This window comes from Elephas maximus, chromosome 7, assembly GCF_024166365.1.
Source record: "Elephas maximus indicus isolate mEleMax1 chromosome 7, mEleMax1 primary haplotype, whole genome shotgun sequence".
NCBI lineage: Eukaryota > Metazoa > Chordata > Mammalia > Proboscidea > Elephantidae > Elephas > Elephas maximus.
In genome coordinates this window covers 104262214-104267834 of record NC_064825.1, presented here as the reverse complement: position 1 = coordinate 104267834, position 5621 = coordinate 104262214, and the positions used below count along the sequence as shown (strand labels likewise).

Sequence of the window (5621 nt, the reverse complement as noted above, 5' to 3'; positions counted from 1 at the left end):
ACTGGAGCTAACAGCTTACCTGTCGATCTTGGGATTCATCGATCTTCACAGTCTGTGACCAAGAGTCCTGCTCCGCGACCTGCTAATCTGGGTTTGCCAGTCCCTGCAGCTACGTGAATCAGGAGAAACCTTGCAGTCTTGCCTGCCCATCTTGGGATTCATCAACCTCCACAGCATGTGAGCAGGAGCTCTGCTCTCCAACTTGTTGATCTGGGTTCACCAGTTCTGTGGCTGCATGAATTGGGAGATGCCTCTATTCTGATTCATGGACTTGTAACGTTTCAGCCTCTACAATCACATGACCTGTTTCCTTGATATAAATCTATATATATATTTATACATTTTACTGGTTTTGCTTCCCTAGAGAACCCAGCCTAAGACGCCAGCTATTCTGCCCAAGAAAGACCTGGTTATCATCACTTGTAAAGATTTTAAGAACACCAATGCAGTCGAGTAGATTTTGACTTACAGCAACCCTACAGGACATCTTTCTCCCGCAAAGCAACTGGTGGGTTCAAACCATTCGCTTTTGGTTAGCAGCAGAGCACTTAATCACTGTGCCACCAGCGCTCCACCAGTAAAGATTAAAAACCAAACCCACTGCCATCCAGTCCATTCTGACTCATAGTGACCTTATAGGACAGGGTAGAACTGCCCCATAGGGTTTCCAAGACTGTAATCTTTATAGAAGCAGACTGTCACTTCCTTCTCCCATGGAGTTGCTGGTGGATTCAAACTACCCACCTTTAGGTTAGCAGACAAGCACTTTAACCACTGCATCACCAGTACTCCCTGTAAAGATAACACCATAGAAAACTCTATAGGGCAGTTCTTCTCTGTCACACGGGGTCACTATGAGTCAGAATCCACCCTACAGCACCACTACCACCAACATGTAACCCTTAGAATGACTAAAAGAAAAACAACTAAAAATACCAAGTAACAAAGATGTAGAACAAGCAGAACTCTCATCTTGTGTTTTAGAGATCTCTACATTTTTAAAGCTGCCTGGCTTTCTGACCTAGCTTTCGGCCTAGCTTTAAGAAGCATAGCCAGAATGCTTCTTGGAAATGAGAACGGACCAGTCCCTGGAGAAGGACATCGTGCGTGGTGAAGTAGACGGTCAGGGAAAAACAGGAAGACCGCCATCAAGATGGATTAACCCAGTGACTGCTACAATGGGCTCAACCATAACAATGATTATGAGGATGGCACAGGACCACTGTGATTTGTTCTGTTGTACATAGGGTCTCTATGAGTGGGAACCAATTCAACAGCACCTAGTAACAACAGCTTTCTGACCAAGGAACCCTGCTGGTTCAGTTGTTAAAATGCTCATCTGCTTACCAAAAGTTCGGCTGTTGGAAGTAACCAGCTGCTCAGTGGGAGAAATTGTGGCAGTCGACTCCATAAAGATTTACAGCCTTGAAAATCCTATGGGACACTTCTGTAGTCACTAAGTCAGCATCGATATGGTGGCAAAGGGTGTCTGGGATTGCTTTCTGACCAGCCCATGAGTCCCAGAAGATGCAGTTATCTGACACCTTTGGGGGCCTCTGGCTACTTCCAAAGACCTCTGAAATGTAAAAAACAAATTTGGAGACAAGTACTTTAAAATAACCCATTGCTGTCCAGTCGATTCTGACTCATGCTCTACTGCTCTAACTCTCAAGCATTTGATAATGTATTTCTAGGAAAGGTTTAATATTGGTAACAACTCAGAAGCCCCCTCTGTGAAATGAGTCAACAGAGAAATTATATCACAGCCTACACACTGGCATCATGCCACCTGCTATTCACATGGCACTCAGCTTCCTTGACAATTGTATTACTGCTCTAAGTCTAGGCAGAGAAAGGGAACTTTCATTTGGTTAGTTTCCAAGTGAGGTAATACAAGTCCCTACTCAACAATGGATTACTTAAGTATGTCTTTCCAGCATATCTACCACGTCATTCAAAGGAGATAATTTATTCCCAAGAGAGCAAGACAAGGCCCCCGAATATTTATGGAAACTTCTTTATACATCCATGTAGTGCACGGTGAAAATGTTTTTGGTTGCTGCTTGCACATCCAGAGCAAGGTTCACCATGGGTAGAGTGGTTCATTTAAATGCCTTTCCTCCCCACTTTCTGCCTCTTGCACTGCCGGACCAGAGATATGTAAAGAAGATCAGTTCTCTTTAGTATTTCAAGTGAATCCATTCTAAATTCAAATTCCAGATATTCTGAGAAAAGATTTTGTGTTTTTAGACTAAAAGGAAAGATTTAGACTCAAACATCACTTTATAAACTTTTGCTTTGATATTGAATTTTCTGAATATTCTTTTGCCAAGTGTGTCACAGCTGTTATATCGAAAGCTACTTATTTCAAGAGGAGGTCAGTTTTGAAGATGGAATTTTTACTGAACTTTCCAAATATCAATAAGTTCATCTCTAAAGACCACTAAGGTAAGTTTCTCGATAGTGTTGTGTCTTGTTTAAGATTATTATTATTCAAATAGATAAGTTACTATTTTTCAGCACTTTCCAGACATACTAATAGAAAATTTCTTACTCACTCCGAACATTCAAAACATATGGGTTATTATTATTAACCTCATTTGACAGGTAAAGTTGAAGCTCATAGATATTAAACAACTTATAGAACTATAACTTAGCTCCCTCACATCAGGTAATATGCTTCTGCCAGGAGACAACTTTCTTTAATAATCAAAACTAATCACTAGGATGGAAACATGGTTTAAAGACACATTGCACACAAAAGTCATCAATATGAATATTGAATGACATCACTATTCACAATAGGCAAAAGGTGGAGGAAACAGCCTAACTGTCCATCAATAGATGAACATACAAATAAAAAGTGGTATATGGCACATTGTCTTCAGCCATGAAGAGAATCCAAGTCTTGACACGTGCTATAACAAAGATGAGCCTTGAAAACATTATGTTGAGTAAAATAAGTCATTTACAAAAGGACGAATATTGATCCCACTTATATATTGACTCTAGGGCACTGGGGTATATGGAATTTATAGAATAAGGAAGTATATAGAGGCCAAAGTTTATTAGTGATTTGCAGGGATAGGTGGGAAGGTGGAAGAAAGGAGGACTCAATGCTTAGGTGATACTAAGCTTCAATGAAGGGAGATGGAAACATTGGAAAATGGATAATGGAGTTGGTTGAACCACATAATGAGCATAAATTAATGTCACCGAATTATACACGTGAGGAATCTTGAAATGGTAAATGTTTTGTTACATTTATATTTACTACAATGAAAGAAAAAAAAGGCTCAGGACCTTTATTTATCTCTCAAAAAACTCAAAAATTTACAAATCAATAGAACCAAGGAATTGTTTATTAGAATGAAAAAGCTGAATAAATTCAAGGTTGCATTAATAAAAATTGTTCTCTTTGCAGGTAACGTGATTAAGGGTCTCACGAAATACATGGAGAATAAGAACAATGTGACAGAGTTTGTTCTATTGGGGCTTACAGAAAATCCAAAGATGCAGAAAGTTACATTTGCTGTGTTTTTGGTCATCTATTTTTTTTTTATACCATCACTGTGGTAGGAAATGTGCTCATTGTGGTCACCATCACTGCCAGCCCATTGCTGGGATCCCCCATGTACTTCTTCCTGGCCTATCTCTCCTTTATCGATGCTTCCTATTCCTCAGTCAATACCCCTAAACTGATTGTGGATTCACTCCATGAAAGGAAGACAATCCCATTCAATGGATGTATAACTCAAGTCTTTGGGGAACATTTCATCGGAGGTGCTGAGGTCATCCTTCTTACTGTGATGGCTTATGACCGTTATGTGGCCATCTGCAAGCCCTTGCACTACACAACTATCATGAACCGGAGAGTGTGTGGTCTGCTAATTGGAGTCTCCTGGGTGGGAGGCTTTCTCCATGCAATCATACAGATCCTCTTCATGTTTAGATTACCCTTCTGTGGCCCTAACATCATAGATCACTTTATGTGTGATCTGAACCCTTTGCTCAATCTTGCCTGCACTGATACTCACATTCTAGGGCTCTTTGTTGCTGCCAACAGTGGCTTCATCTGCTTGTTAAACTTTCTCCTCTTGCTGGCCTCCTATGTGGTCATCCTGTGCTCCTTAAGGACCCACAGCTTAGAGGGGAGGCGTAAAGCTCTCTCAACTTGTGTTTCCCACATCACAGTGGTTGTCTTATTCTTTGTGCCCTGTATATTTGTGTATATGAGACCCGCAGCTACTTTATCTGTTGACAAAGCAGTTGCCGTATTCTACACCATCATAACTCCAATGTTAAATCCTTTAATATATACCTTCAGAAATGCCCAGATGAAAAATGCCCTTGTGAAATTGTGCAGCAGGAAATCTATTTCAGATGACAAACATTTCTAGATCCTAAGAATGATTCTATTAAGGCAAGTGTGAAAAGAACTTTTACAATGGTCTCAGGAAGAAATACTTATGGGATAAAGATAAAAAAAAGATCGTTATAATTCATAGATTTTGCATTTAGCAGATTATAAATAGGTGCAAGAAAAGAGAAAAAAAACCTAACCCAGGAGCATTCTTTGAATACTTGAAAATTCTACCAAATTTGGACTTAGTTATAATAGTATAGTCCATGTAAATGGATGCATAAGCTTTCCCTTTATTAAAAAGATAAAAGGTATAATAAAATTTATTGGTATTGAGCAATAATCTCTGTAACAAGTGCTAAGAGATCAGGACCTCTATTATCCCATTTTACCAGTAAGGAACTGAGAGAAAACAGATATATTCATGAGCCAGGAACTAGAATCTGATTGATTTCACATACCGTGCTCTAAATAGTTGTGATACATTGTCAAACAATGATGCTAGAAAGGCCGGATAATTATAATAGCTACTATCTATTGAGCCAGGGACTGTGCTGGGAACATTATATGTATTAGTTCCTTATCTATAAATAAAAATCTAATATTTACTGATTTCTCTGCTAATTTTTACATACCACAAGTTATGGTCTGTTTTTGCCAGCAACATTATGATATCAACTACTTTAGGGCTATAAAAGCAGTTGCCCATTTAAACTCTGAATGGTAGATATGAAGATTGAGCCACATTTCTAAATGAGGAATTATGTGCCTCAAAACCGTTTTGTATTGCTCGTGTCACCCATCTTAGGTTGAAAACCCACCAGAGAGAGTGATGGCTAAATAAAAGAACATTTGAAATGAAACAGGACCCGTACCTCACACCATACACAAATCAAGTAAAAGATTATTTGCATATTAGGTAGAAACTGAGCCCTGGTGGCATAGTGGCAAAGAGCTCAGCAGCTAACCAAATGGTCGACAGTTTTAATCCATCAGCCACTCCTTGGAACCTCCCTGGGACAGTTCTACTCTGTCCTTTAGGGTTGCTGTGAGTTGGAATTGACTCATCAGCAATGAGTTTGCATTTTTTTTTTTGGTCTATTTATTAATGTCATCCTCCATAAAATACTTGTCTACTAGATACAGTAGTTTCTGCCACGTAGCAAACTATCTAGTGCATACTAAATATTAAATTAATAATTAAAACACGAAGGAAGATGAACAAATTAAATAAAATATAGGGAGAAAAAAACAGTAC

General features: G+C 39.1%; 1 pseudogene; it reads left to right on the top strand.

Annotated features, from left to right (window-relative positions):
• Positions 1–3453: 3453 nt before the first annotated feature.
• On the top strand, positions 3454–4400 carry LOC126080153 (olfactory receptor 4C46-like; annotated as a pseudogene).
• Positions 4401–5621: the final 1221 nt, after the last annotated feature.